Source organism: Amblyomma americanum, chromosome 2, assembly GCF_052857255.1.
Source record: "Amblyomma americanum isolate KBUSLIRL-KWMA chromosome 2, ASM5285725v1, whole genome shotgun sequence".
In the NCBI taxonomy this organism is placed as follows: Eukaryota; Metazoa; Arthropoda; class Arachnida; order Ixodida; family Ixodidae; genus Amblyomma; species Amblyomma americanum.
The window spans coordinates 4,951,213-4,965,866 of record NC_135498.1 but is presented as its reverse complement, the minus strand read 5'-3'; the positions used below and the strand labels follow the sequence as shown (position 1 = coordinate 4,965,866).

At 43.9% G+C, this 14,654-nt stretch overlaps 1 long non-coding RNA gene across 1 annotated transcript; it reads right to left on the bottom strand.

Moving 5' to 3' along the window:
- Positions 1-724: 724 nt before the first annotated feature.
- On the bottom strand, positions 725-10,995 carry LOC144118324 (uncharacterized). Its single transcript, XR_013312010.1, has 6 exons — positions 10,828-10,995; positions 8,280-8,356; positions 6,919-6,963; positions 4,502-4,525; positions 3,150-3,170; positions 725-812 (listed from the first exon to the last, which is right to left on the bottom strand). It is a non-coding gene; the product is annotated as an uncharacterized LOC144118324 (long non-coding RNA).
- Positions 10,996-14,654: the final 3,659 nt, after the last annotated feature.

Below are 14,654 nucleotides of genomic sequence, written 5' to 3'. Positions count from 1 at the left end.
TGACCTTGCTTCGATAAATGTGTTGGAAGGGGCTGATTTTGCAATTAATTTACTACTTCTTTTAGTTCTGCAGAACAGACTTGAATCGTTCACTTTTTTACACTCTGTATTATAGGTGACGTGCCAGGTATTACAAGGTTAAATAAATAACTTCGATATTTCGTTTTAGTTGTAAATTCATGCGACAGGGGTCGAATGAAAAGTTCGGCCTTGCCTTTGCTATACGCCAATTTCGCCCAGGAAAACTGGACAAACGCTTTTAGTCTGCATGGTTTGCGACCACCAGGTGTCGCATGGCGCTGAACGCTAAAAATCACCTCCGGAATTTAGACTGTTCGATACATCCAAATTGATTTCCTATGGCCGTCTGAAAAAGCTGATGTGAGCGTAGGAGGATTTTATAGGTAAGAGTTTGCAGCCTGCGGGAAAACTCGACCATGATAACCACCATGTTCACGCAGAATCTCTCGGCATTCTCTGGCTCTCTCAAAATTACAAGTTTAAAATATTCTCATTCGGTTACACAGTGTTCGCTATTGCCGGCCAGCAGATGGCGCTAGTTGGTGTACGTCAAGGAACGCTAGGCATACTTATCACGTGACCACATGCTCGGTTTCGTGGAGAGAGAGAGAGAAGCCTGGTAGAAACGGTGCAGCCTCTGTGTCCTGGAGGCTGGTACTGCGTTCATAAAGGGTAAACAAAATCACACTGCTGAAGGGCATCTTTTATTCTGCTTGGGAGCATTCCATTGCTGGAGAACTCAGCGTTGGGTGGTTTACGGTATTCTAGGCGTCTATGGCATCCACACATTTCTGGAATCAGAAGAAAACAAAAAATAAAGCGTGCTGAACGGGCGGTAGACCTTTGAACTCTCTTCAACAGGTTCAAATGTTACGTACGAGCGTGAAAACAGCAGCACCTGGTCGGGGCTGTCGAATAATGGGATCTAACGAGACTTTTAAGCGTGCTCGTAATGTACCTAATTGCCCCCACCTCTCTCTCATCGCGTTGTTCGAGAGCGGCTCCCACTTTTTAGCAGAATGAAGGTGCGCGGTTGGGCTCTGTGCTTAGATTACAATTTAGCATATCGGGTTTTTGGGGAACTTTGCAAGCACTGATGTTTCCCTGCCTTACAGAACGCGGCTGACGTGAGCCAATCTGTGGCAGCCTTGTGCACAAAAAAGAGAAAAACTAAAGTGCGGGCACATAATCTTTTTTTTTCCTTCATTCATCGAAAAATTTTTTATAGTGGAAAGCAAAAATAATACGCCTCACACTGTCTACAGAGAGGACACAGAACCGTCAACATCATCGAACATCGCCTAAAGAAAACAGAAAAAATCATAACGTGGATTCTTGAAAACTGAAATGCTTTGACAAAGCTGAGGCCTTTGGCGAATCTATCTCTTCATTAATTAATAATTTTTCGCTCAGTACAGGCTCTTCCTATTCTAATGACTGGCGGCGTGTTATAAAGGGGGCCATCAATTGCTCGTTAACAGATGTGACCTGAGATTTGTGCGATTTCCTCAAAGCAGGAGGAAACAGGTCAGCTTAGTTTTCAAGTCTGACTCAGTTAGGTAATGTTTTTTTCTTTACTATGCTGAAAATAAAGATGCAGTCTCGCTTTCAGGCAAGCGCTGCTGACGTGATGAAATAAAATAGTGCTTCCACAATTAGCGCTGAAGTGAAAACAATGACCTTCGCTATCCTGCTTAGATGAAAGCACCACTGACTGCATCACAACTGTGACAAAGTTAATAATAATAATTGGTTTTTGGGGAAAGGAAATGGCGCAGTACCTGTCTCATATATCGTTGGAGTTGTCGGAAATGGAATTCGCGGGAGAGGTACCTAGCAGTTGATTTGCCAGCCGGCGAAAGTGCTGAGAGTTTAACTGAGACGTGACCTGTGTCAGCCGAAACTAATCCACACTACAACTTAGGAGTGCGCACGAAGCATGCTATAGCTGTTTGAGCCATCCGACCTCCCTTGCCACTCACAACGAAAAATTTATGGCGTCGTTTTGCTTAGGGATGCCTCGCGCACACCTCTGAACACACACACACACGTGCATGCCCCCCCCCCCCCCCCCCCCCCCCCTGCCCATACTACGCATAAAGCAGTGTTGCCTTTTATTTATGAAGTTCGAGAATGCTTTTGTTCACCACCTGCAGCGTAAAAAACAAGCAGTGAGCCAAACGAAGGGAGGCAAACTGTCAGCAGCATGCATGCGTGCGAAAGCGTCAAACGCGCACTTCGCCGAAATGCAGCGGTGCCTATTTGACGTCAGCCATTGCACGTTTAATATCTGCATCGAAAACGACACGGAAATTCTGTCATCAGCACATAATCCACCGTTGAGGCAGCGGAGGCGGTACTTAATTGTTTATGTATAATGCCTCTGTTCATGCACGCCATATAGAGGAAACACTATTCTTATATTATTTTTGCGCTGCGGTTTGACTTCCGTTTAAGTTGTGTTTGACGCAGTTGTATAATGTAAATTGCTTTATGGTCATTTAAAGGGTTCCAATTTAAGTGCCCCAATGTAAACGAGGCATTATTGCACGCAACTTCTGTGAAAGAACGGCTTCTCTACTTACCTATGTATGGCTTGCGACAGAAACTTACTCACAGCATCGCTAATCAATGACGTCAGTAGCGAGGTAGTTTCATTAAAGGAACACTGAAGACAAATTTATTCAATTATTGTTGTCGGTAAAAATTGATTCTACGGCTCTTTTTGGCTACGTGGATGTTTGGCCGGCACTAAAAGTCGCATTTATCGCCGAGAAAATTGGATGGAAAAAGCTTCCCGCCAGTCGACTCGTACTCGCGACGTCCTTCTGAAAGCGACCTCCATCGGCGGTGCTGCGTACGCTCTGCGTCCTTCTCTTATTTTTTTGCTTCGAAATGAAGTTGTTACCAACTCCGGCAGAAATCGTTGTCGACGCATGCATTTTGCTCGCAAAATCGAGGGCGACACCTGCATTTCCCTGCTTGATATTTTCTGGCTTATAAAAGCTGCGCTTTCGGTTAAAGTGGTCTCTGTCATTCCTTAGTTGCACCCTATCGATACAGGCTCACTTCAGTTTCTGCTCAGGGTCTTTGTAAGGCGAAAGTTCAGGAGAAAATAGGCACACTACCTTTTCACCCTCCGACAGCCCCTGCAGAACAAAGTAAACAACAGGAAGAAAAAAATCAACTCCGAATACCCTGGACAAGCGCATATTTCAATGGAAGCTAGTTTAAGAAAGCAATTTTTTCATACGCCGTAAGATTTCACTGTAACAATCAATATACCCGCAGATGTCCTCTCGGCAGGATTGCATTTTTATTACTATTAACGTTTTTGCTACCGCCAAGAAGGTTCCCCGTCGCCATTCTATGGCAGTCTTAAATGTTCGATGCGAGAGATGGGCACACTTTAAAAGCAATATTTCTCAAAGAACCCTGAACATGGATCATTGCCTTGCGGGGAAAAAATAAGAACAAGCAAGATAATCAGACACTTTGATGACCACCTGTCACGCACTCTTGCACTAGAGCGACGGCTTTTAGACGCCAGCGCATGTCCTAAACAGAAGCCTGCGGCAACTGCCTAGTGGTAACGTCAGTATTTGAATGCTTAGTTGAAAACTGCAATTTCTCACTCATAGTAACAACTCGAAAATAGTTGTTATTGCCCCTGAAAGAGGCACTTCGAAACAATTTGTTTTTCTTTTTCCGAGGTAAATACGGAAAGCGCATTTGCGACGGTCGAGCTTTTTTCGGCATTGTTTTGGGATTTTTTTGTTTATATGATATTTTGCAATTGAGCCGTCTCAATTTTCTCTTGTTAACTTGTCACAGAAAGGGACTGTCGAGGTAAACCATATCTATAGATCTCTAAATTTTGTAGTTCGTTCACACTCGAGTGTGCTCGAGATGAGCACTATCTTACATGAAAGAGCGAGATGAACAAAGGCAAAACGACTAATACAGTTGTATGAAATTGTGTTCTGTAACTTCAGGGGCAGTGCAGGTAGAAAGAAGGGACGAGGTAGGACACAAGAGTAAAGACCGCTGTGGCAGCGCAAGAGAACAGGCACGAATAAAAGAAATGTGCAGGACACCCAACAATTCTCGACAAAAGCATTTTTGAGCGGGAACCAGTTTATGGACGCAATTTTTTCATATAATGCAAGATTTCACCATAAAATATCCTCAGATATATTGATTAACCAGCTCTTATATTTCACAGATTTTATTTGCCTTGCTCGAAAATATTGGCTAACGTTGCTTCAAAGGAGTACGGTTTTACGCCTGATCAAATATCTGTTAATATCCAGCCCCGTCAGCTGTATGGAAGTTGAGACTTTCTTGTATTCGAACCATTTCCAAACTGAATGTCTTTAGGATTAAAATTGAAAAGTATCTAACGATTTATAAGGCTCATGTTATCACGATCTGCCTAAGAGACATGTTAAAACCGCAGCAAAAGATAAAATAAACTTACCAACTTCTCATCAATGCACTTTTTCTGTTTTTCGTGAAAAAAAATTATATTTGAGTTGACAATATATTAACCAACGACGGACAATGCGACAAATACAAATGAAAATAGATTATTTCATCTGCTGAGGATAACTTAAGGGGTAAGATGGGGAAAAAAAAAAAAGCTTCTGTTATGTGGCTTGAAAAGCTCCTCATTCGCTTACAAGAAGATCAACAGTGTTGTACATATATAAGTTATTACGTAATAAACAACAAACTCAACAATTCCATCGATAAACAGCTTTCTTCATACGTGTGCATTAAGAAATCATTTTAAAACAAAATTTTCAATATATCTGATACTCCCAACATTTTGCGACGCTATTTCTTAATAAAATAATTGCATGCTGAATAAAAAGAAACAATCTACACAAACTGCGTTCAAAATTAAGGGAACACTTAAGCTCCTTCATTAAGGGTGTGAAACGATAGCGTTAATGGCTCTCTTCAGCGGTTTCTCTTCACACACAATCACTCTTCTATGTCCACGTTCAGACATCGTCGCAATTATCGCAACACAACTTCCACACTCTTGTCTTTGAACTCTCCCACTCTGCAGTTTACGCGCATAATGTTGCTTCTACATGCACACTTTGATTAGAACTCACTGAACAACAGACACAATCACTTGGCCACAAAGGCGCGTTCCAAGAGGACGCGGATGCGGTGTACATCAGATCGCAGGAGTTTTCTGGTGGCCGCCGCCTGCCGGCGCCACTATGCCACATCAAGCAAAGAGGATATGAAACACTCCCCGACATCCAAGTGTGACGTGGGTTTCTCGACACAACGATGACGCCGCCTTATCCGCTGAACGAAAGCCTTCACGCTATTTCTTTAAAAAAGAACAGCAATATTCTCAACATTCGCAAGAAAACACACAACAAATATCAATAGCAGAGATGGCAGCACAGAAAAATTAATAGCTGTTTATTTCGAACAAATGCGAGTGGGCAGTAGAAAAATAAAAATTGGGGCGCTTAAGCTGTGCCTTTAAAAGTATGACGCGATAGTGTGAATGGGTCCCGGCAGCGGATCCTCTTGCCCACTCAAACACGGACACTCTGTCCATATTATGTGAAAGACAACAAGACGTGCATATAAAGCTACGTGCCTGTGTGGCCTCTGAAGCCCGGCGGAGCTGGTCTTTAGGACTTGTTTGTCCATCAGTTTGTTTAAAGGTTTTTCTTTTTGAAAGCGGAAAACCATACCTTCCTCGTAGCTGTGCTTACACACGATGAAGCGCCCATTTGACTTTTCTGTTTGGGCCCACTGGTCATAGACGTGAGGAGCATTTTTTCTTAGAGCAACTAGAGAGTCTCTCCAGAAAATAGGTCACAAAAGTTCTGATTGAAACGTTATTCCCTGTACAGATGTATTGGCAGCCTTGAATCGCCTTTCCAGACAAGAGAATATTAAAGCAGGTGCAGCGGATGTGGGTTCAGTTGCCGCCAAGACTCATTTTTAAACATCACACGTCGACCTCACCAGTAAAAAACGTGGCTTCGTGCTAAGGGAATGTTTGTGCCATGGTATGTGAACTGCCGCCTGTGTCAGCAGCCAGAGAATCTTGATAATTTATTTGTGTTTTGTCGTTCACCAACAAGTGACTGTCAGTGCATAGTGATTCTGTATGCTTTCTTTTTAGTTGTTTTTTTACTTGTTGCGCTTGTTGTTCTGCTTGGATCTTAACATGATCTGCAGTATGAAATAAATAACAAAAAAATACGTTAGGACGGCCGAATCTGTAACAACGGAAGGAAATTGTTGGCGGTAGAAAGTCAGGTGAAATTACAAGTTTAGGAAATTTGTTGGGATAAGTTAGTCGCGATTGCCACTCGGCAAAGCTAATTGGAAGTCAGTGTGAGGGGCCTTTTGTACTGCACTAAAAGCCTGCCTGCTCCTGCTAATAATGACAATGAAGACAAAAGCTCCCGTTGTAATCCATGGACCACCACAAATTGTTCCTGAAACTTTTCATTCCTTCATTTATTTTTATCTATACTCTAGACCTCGCTTGGTGGTAACTGCAGGATGTTATGCTATAAAGAAGCGAAAAATGAGTAAAAATGTCGGGGAATGACAAGGAAAAATATAAAACAAGAATGCACATCAACCTTCTATTTGCCTCGAAAGCAGTTAGAATGAAGTCAAAATGCTTTCACTCCGGAAACAACATCGGTGTCTGTGTGCCTTTCCCTCCTCCTCTTTCTTGGTCTGCAATTGTTTCTGCACGATCACTGGACACAGTTATGCTATAAAAAAAGAGGGGAGGTTTGGAAAGAATCTTGCGAGTAGAGTGGTGCCGCTGCAAGTGTCTTGTATTTTAAGGCTTTCACAAAGCACGATGACGAAGGTATACGGCAATACTAAACATACCATTTCCTCCTTGGCTGTCTGTGCTTCTTTGCAAGCTTTGACCGCCTGTTTTATAGAGAAAAATGCAAGAAAAATAAGATATCAGGTTAAACAACGTCAGATAAATAATTTGAAATCATTGTGTCTTATTGGCATAACAGTGTGGGGCCTGAGTGAATATTCATTTACACTCGTATGCCACTTTTCTGTCGCCCCTCTCACACAAACACTTCTTTTTTAATCCAAATTTTATTTTGTTCTTACCTCTCTGACCACCCGATGCTTTACAGCAGGCTCAAAACACGCTACCTGTCTGTAAATATCCCCATCCCCCAAATTCATTTTTCTATATATCTATATTTTGCGTTGAATGTCGTTTGACTTCAAATTAGCGAGGCTTCATGATGCCACTGTTTATCGGATACTATTACCTTTTTTGGAGAGTCCGCGCTAACTCTAGCGCTGGCAGTGCAGTGTTTCTCAGGCACTCTGGTTGTGTGTAAAACTCACGCAAGTACGCGTTTTTCTCTTCAAACCTTTCTTGTTTGTAGACACACTGCATCTGGAATTTCCTGAAGTGATCAATGTTAGACGAGCGGTCATGTGCTTCTGCATACTGTCTTCTGAACATTACTTTTTTTGTGACCTTTCGTTTTTCTGATGTCTGCCCTGACGCTCGCCTTGTCGACGGCATAGACGCGCCAATCATCCATCAAGCTGTTGGCTTTAATTGCCATTGTCTTGAGGAAATTTCCTTAGTATGAAAAAAGTAGGGCGTTAACGTAATGGAATAGCTCTGTCACATTGACTGACTAAGAGTTTGTGTAAAGCTTTAGGATATCTTGGGGGCATGTAACGATGTCATTTTGTCATTGCCAGCACCTTCCTATCGTTTTCTATTATGCATGGAAGTTTTCTATGTTTGAAGTCCTTTCTGCTTTTCTTGTCCGAGTACTTAGTGACCACACTCTGCTATGTCTGCCGTATCATTTTAAGCACTAAATTCGTACTGAATCCATAAATTTAATACAAGAACGTCTTTTAGTGTCAAAAATATGTAAGAATGCCGACTGTGATGTTCTTCAGGACAGCGATGCATTTCATGAGGATAGTTTACCTTCCAAGGATTCAATTTCGTGCACAACTGGTACTGCGATGCGCCTTTAAAAGTGCGGTAAATGTCATTGCGCCAAATAAACTACCACCGAGTCATCGGATTCCATGTCATCCATGTCATATTTTTGGTTACAGGCGCGAAAACAGACACAACACAAGGTAGAAAGATGGGACGGAGCGCCACTCAAATGTCAACGGATTTGTTTCTGGACTGTTTGACTCTCACTATTGTCAAGGAGTATCCGGAGGGAACGTGATCAGGTTACCTCTTTCATGCGGCCGGACTTCGCTTCGTCGTCACTTCCTTCCAGGCATGCCTTTACCTTCTGTCCTCTCTTCCTGTCTGTGAGGAAAGAAAAAAGTTGAATGGTCTTCTAAAAGAATTCGAACTTCGCTGACGTGCACATCACTCAGTGCGGTATAGGGTGGTGTAAACGGCCAACTCCCCTCTAGCGAGACACCCTCTTCTCTTTAGAAAAAAAGACAGAAACCAACCACTGAACGAAGACTATCCCGTGAAACACTTATTGCGTGCGTGAAACAGGATATTTAAAATTATTAAAGGACGATGAGCGACAAAGCACTTTTCTGAAGCATTGCCTGTGTGATTTCGCACAATGAAATGTTCGTATGTTCTCCAAACCTGGAATGACTAAGCAATTACTATGCTTTGGCGAACAATCTTACATTTGTGCTCCCAGTGAGCGCACTTATGTATGCATTATATTGAAGTCCTACCGCGAAACTTTATGTGATGCCTCCCGATGGTTACGAAAACTGCTAACGTGATGGACAAAGTTCCTCTCTGGCCGAACTCAGTGAGCTAGTTGCACGTTATTCGTTCTTCAAAAGAACTTCACCAGAACTTCAAGGATGGAGCTGTAGAAAAGAATATCTTTGAGCTAACGCAAACTAACTCCTTCAATGGAGAAATTAAACGAGGCACAGTGCACGCCGGAAGTTATCTCCGTGTGAGTCCACCGCGTTCACCGTTCCTCGTCTTCTGATGAGCTGCGACTCAAAAATATGACCGAACGAGCCCAAGTTTCTACGTTTACTTTATCATATGTGTACAGCCACACATTATACAAAATGCGGAAAACATCGTACGGAAAACACTGTGCACTAAATGTGGTAAAGAATGCGGAAAAAAAGTCATGATTCTGTGGCTTGACAGGCCGCACTTCCCATCCACTTCGGTACTTGAAAAGTTTGGGCAAGAAATCAGCTATGCTATCTCAGATTAGGAGGAGCATTGATTCCACAAAACTACGCCGACAGTGTCCAGATCGACCCTAAAATGGTATCACTTTTATTAAACTATCTAGATTTGCGGAACTTGTTGCTACGGACAGGGCCCCGCCACTTTGTGCTACACGGCCGCCACTGCTTGGGCTCAAAGCTGCAGTAAAGAGCAGGCGCAAAAAAAGGCCGCCACCGTCTGGAAGACGTTGAAGTAACGAGCGTTAGCATTATCGACCATGCGTAAAACGAAGTCTTTGCGCATTCAGCGGGGCCTGCGAAGAAAACCCCGAGCGGTTCGGAAAAGTAACATCTTTTCCACCTAGCGGAACGATCGATGCCTAGCGCCATCTATCACAGAAATTACGATGCACGTCTACCCGTTGTCGAGTTACACCCCCTCAAGATACGACCCAAACGGAATTTGCTTCGTTTGGGGGTCGAGGTCGGCCTAAAATTCGGCTTGCGGTGCAATATGGTAACGCTTCAATTAGTAATTGCATGTATACGATGTTTACGTGTTATTTGATTGTGGTTTTATGTCTATGCCACAACCCATAGGGTTTTATCTGCCTACCAAATTCGGTACACAACTGTCCCCTGATGGGTGCCCGTTGTTGGTGGAGTATATATAGCGGAACGAATTCACCTACCTTATTGGACCGTGACGTCATCATTGGCACGCGGCAGGTGGTTGTGTCTACAAAGCTTTTGTAGAGTGCGTTACAAGTCTCAATGTGAGATGTGCTGTATTGTACTTGCTGCCACAGATGGCGCTGTGATCTCAGGGTGGTAGCAGACCCTACGAAATCTCGAAACGTGACGAGTAAGAGCTAACGTTCTTAAAATTCCAGGGCAAGTGGTTTCGGAGCTAAACGTGTAATTGTATTGCGGTATTGACCTAATTCACTAACATCTAAACTTCAAGGCGTGTTGGTTCATTCATTCAATGCAATAGTGCATAAGAGGACAGTTAAGGGACGAAAACGAGACGCTGGCGCGCGCGCGCGCACACACACACACACACACACACACACACAGCGCTAATTGCAACACTTTTTTAGAAATACGTTTTAACGCAAGAGCGTGAAGTCTGTCATTCTGCAGAAAATCCGGTTTTGTCATCGTCGGCGTTGTGAGCGAAAGATTCCCGGAGAAGCAACCTTGGTCACGTGACCTTGCGGCGTCATAACCAGCTGCCCACCGGATTGTGAGCAAACTGACCACCGTGGCAGGTGGCAGTTAAATTAATGACTGCTCGGAAAGAGCCACATGGGTCTCAAAAGCCAGTGACAGCACCTGCCACCGCAAGGCAGCGGCGCATCTCTCAACAATTAAGGAGCCTAAGAGTAAAAGTGAAAAAGTTTGCTATCCAACATTAGCTAACCAGACCGTAAGTCAGCACATCTGAGCTGTATTGTGATGTAGTACACCGCTGACACTGGTCTGCCGAAGAAAGCGCTCTTGTAGCTCAAAAAGCCTATTTTTTAAAATTGTGTAAAATCTTGGGTGAAAAACCCTGTATACGTTCCACGGAGGGCGCTCCATTGTGAAGATGAGAATACGACTTACATTTTCCGTAAGCATCACCGCAGTCCACGGCACTGAGGACGAACGCGATGGTGCCAAGCGCAATAAGGAGAGCTGCAGTGTTCATTTTTAGCTTGTAATGAAGGACACCAGGGTGCAACTCTCCGTCGGTAGCGGTGGCCGGCAAAGCTGCAGCACTAAGTGACGCGTCCTTTTAAGAAACAGCCGTAATATATTCAGGGACAGCGAAAAAGCGTCACGACAACGCTCCGTATGCCGGGCAAACACGCTGATGACTTCGTCACGCTGGCCGCACGCGTGACGTGCTGTAGGCGCTACAAGGTCTGATAAAGGCAAGAAGCGCTTTGTGTGAGCCTGTGCGCACGCGAGTCTTTACACACGGAAACAAAAAAGCGTGCAGCTTTGCGGCAGCTATGAGCGCCGTCAGCTCGTCGGGGACAGGGCTAGCAGCGCTGTTCGCACTTCACAATGAATGACTCTCAATTGGCAACTTCTGATTGGCTGTCCTATCGCAGGCTGCGATGACCAATCTCCGACCAATCACGATAGAGTCGAAGGCTACGGTAGTCAAACCCTAATTGGCCAGCACAATAATAGCTCTCTATGATTGGCCCAGACCTCGGAGGTTTCCCGACGGTCGCGCCCCTTGGGGCATTCAGATCAACTTCTCAGGGCCGCTTAACAACATGGTTCTGACATAGAAACAAAAGTTGCAGGAAGCCATCAATACACAGCTGCTCGGCTCATCCTTGCATTTACTAACCTGCAGAACTGGCTATAGGTGATTTTCCTGATTTTGTCTGAGGGCTCGTAACTGATACAATCCTTATAATTATAGTAAAAAAAAAAACTAAATGACGAGCCATTGCTACTTGCGGCAGGCCCGCTGTGCATTGGGTAGTAAAAAGTGGGTATATGGTACTGGATGTGGATTTTGTGGCGAAAACTCTAGCTTTCACAACTGTTTTAGTGGACTAGCGCGTAGATGTTTTCGCGGTCCTCGAGGCAGTTGTCTTTTGGGTTCTGGGGAGGGCTTTCTATAGTGTGTATCTCTCATGTTCTACGAGCAGTTGTTGGGAGCCGTCTCCTACAGCGCAGTGTCGAATATGGTGGCGTCCTTGGGCCTCTCTGTGAAAAGGTCTTGCCACGCGAGGGGACCTCAGACGTGTAGACAGGTGAAACGTGCGACCTAGTGAAATAGAAGAGAAATAGACTCGATGCGGTCCAGGTTCTGCGTGTTTGGGCCTCTCCATTGCGTGTAACGCTGGCGCCGGGATTTCGCGCGGACGTTGCGTTTGTGATCGGCTTATTTGCTGAAAACAGGTGGCTTAGAATGCCTGGACTTGGCACGCGATGCCTAAGTGAAGGTCGGGTCAAGGGAGCCAGCGGCAGACTAAAGTCTCTGCGGCATCGTACTGAATGAAATCGTGAATTGGTGACAGAAGGGCACGTTGTAATGGGTGCTATATTGCTCTGTATACAGCGACGTTTCTCATTAATTCAGCTGGGATTCAGAACCTTCGTATACTTGGTGGTGTTATTATATGGGCAGCGTTTTTGGGAAATTTAGAGAGTTATTCCTCATATGTAGGCCGGTAATTATGCCTCCAGCGATGGATCGTGTGGTGAGAATTTTGCGTGCGTTTGGCATCTCGGGCTCCCCGTCATGCAGAATCTCGGATCGCAAAGCTGCCCCCATGAAGTAACGTGGTAGAGAGGTTTTACTAAAAACCAGTGCCCGGAAACGCAAGGAACAAAGATAGACAAGAGAGTAGAGGTGCTGATATTTCACTTTTATTTCCTAACGTGGGCAAATATATGTCACATTGTATTTCAGAAAAGTAGTCTTGGTAAAAAGGCTTAAGGACAAAGGCTTTACACTTCAGCAGCATAATTGAGCCATTACGGTACTTTAAAGGCCGAAGGACTTTGAAATTCTAGCAGAAGGTTTCTTCTTGTGGTAGAGAAGCTTCCTACCTAACTTGTGTTTTGAATGATCCGCTGCACGGTGCATTCTAGGGGCATTCATTTCGCGGCAGGCGAACGCTGTGGCCTGAGGACTTTTGACGGGGGCTGTACTCGACCATATCCCGAGGCGAAAAATAAGGACCTTCTTATTGAGAACAAATATAGCAAAAACGAAAATAGAGACGAAAAGCAAACAGCAAATGACGAAACTCATAAGTAGGAAAGCAAGGCAAGTAAGAAAACAACTGACACGCACAGTCGTTCACACAGCTGTGTGGAACGCTCGAAGGGCGCACCGAGGAGCACACTTTTTTATCATTTACGAATGGCCCAGGGCTCTGAAGCTGAACTTGTCGCGTGCACGCACATTCCCATGGTTTAACTCCTGATTTTGTTAAAAGATCTGTTGGGCAGCGATGATTGTCGTACCTGCAGAACAGAGCGCGCTGTTCTGCATGTATGCGAGTCACCGCTGCTTGGAGTGCCCGATAGTGTGTTCGAACGCTCTAGACAAGTATGTGGGCGACTGTACACGGCTTACGAAGACGGAACTAATATTGTGAGGCAAAATAAAAGAACAACCGATGTAGACGCTACGTAAAAAAAATAATAATCGGCAGGGTAAAAACGATCACGGAAGGAAAAATACGCAGAGACAACGAAACTAAAGGCTGTCTAAAACACGAAAATGAACATGGCAAAAATATAAAAATACGAAGAAGAATAAACAGCGAAAACGAAACCGAAAAATCACGTAAAAAGCTAACGAAGAAACAACGAAAGGTGCACATTCGTGAAGTAAAAATGACAAGAAGCCGGCCTATGCCTTCTATGATCTTTGTCCTAGTACATACAAGTACATATTCGAGCTCAAAAATCAATGCGTCGATGGAACCACAAATGTGTACCTGCCTTAAAATGAACCAGCTCAAAGTAACAACGTGAATAATGACTAATAATAACTTGTTTAATATTTTCATAACTGATGGGGGAGACTGCTGGTAAAAGTCGCTTGACAAAGAGCGACTTGATTGAAGCCCGCAGCCTTCCTTATAAAGTAGGCAGCGACAGTTCAATATATCCAAGATACAAAATCATCACAATACCGAATCCTTACAACGCAAGTTATTAAAACGCAAAATATGCAGAATAATGCACTTTGACATGAAATATTCACAGAAGTAACAAAGAAAAGGAAAAATCGCAAACTTTATTTATCGTGTAAGGATGGATGAAATGTTCGCTTATTGTTCGCACACAAGTTTTTTGTAAATCAATCTCTGATTTATGGAATGAATTTAAAGATGTGGGCAGTGTGTACGATATCTTTGTGTAGAATAATTTGCCCGTGCAGATGCCACATTCCACTGTTCGATGTAACGAGTGGTGTATGAATATGTTTATTATCGTGACCCGAAACCCCATGAAGAAACTTCAAAAATTCTTACACTTCCTGCTTGAAGGCCACACTTAACTTAAAATTATAAAGATTAATACGCGTAATATATTTGCTTTCAAAAATAAGCTCAATGTTTGGGGATTATTTGGTACATTGAATAGTGTTCCAACAACCTTCTTTTTTTCCAGCATACGCATTTTTTCGATATTTGTGACCGGCTTTTCATATTTCTCAGGAGTGCTTGCCGCACAACGAAATTTCTCCTCTTGGTGCACGATAAGCTTCTGGAGCCAGCTTGGACGTGTTGAGGAGAAGACAGCTGGAAAAGCGCACGCGAAGACTGTGCACACGAAGTACGTAAGTTCTTCCTGTGTCTTCGTCGGAATACGTTCAAGCTATGCGCCCCAATATAACGTCAGCCATCTAGTCCAATCGCCAGCGATCCTGGCTCACGAGCCTCGTCGTCATAATGGCGCGCGCA